Source organism: Penaeus monodon, chromosome 28, assembly GCF_015228065.2.
Source record: "Penaeus monodon isolate SGIC_2016 chromosome 28, NSTDA_Pmon_1, whole genome shotgun sequence".
NCBI lineage: Eukaryota > Metazoa > Arthropoda > Malacostraca > Decapoda > Penaeidae > Penaeus > Penaeus monodon.
In genome coordinates, this window is record NC_051413.1 from 29,840,077 (window position 1) to 29,840,399 (window position 323).

Below are 323 nucleotides of genomic sequence, written 5' to 3' on the forward strand. Positions count from 1 at the left end.
TACTCTACCCTCCCATAGCTAGTGTTGCAATATGGCGATCTTGCTATAATATTCGGAGACTAATATTAATGAACCAAATCTCTGGAGCATGCGTTTCGATGCCCATGCGTTGTTCTGCCTATGTATTTACGTTTTTAATTGTCTCATATTATCTACAAAAGAGTTTTACGTTATTCTACTCTCATCATGACTTGCCGAATAAGAACAAAACATATTTATCATCGTATCCAATACCTGTTTAATAATTCAAAGGAGAAATGTTATCAGTATACATGGGTATAATGTAAGGCGAACCGATGGCAACCTTTTTTTTCTATTTCACT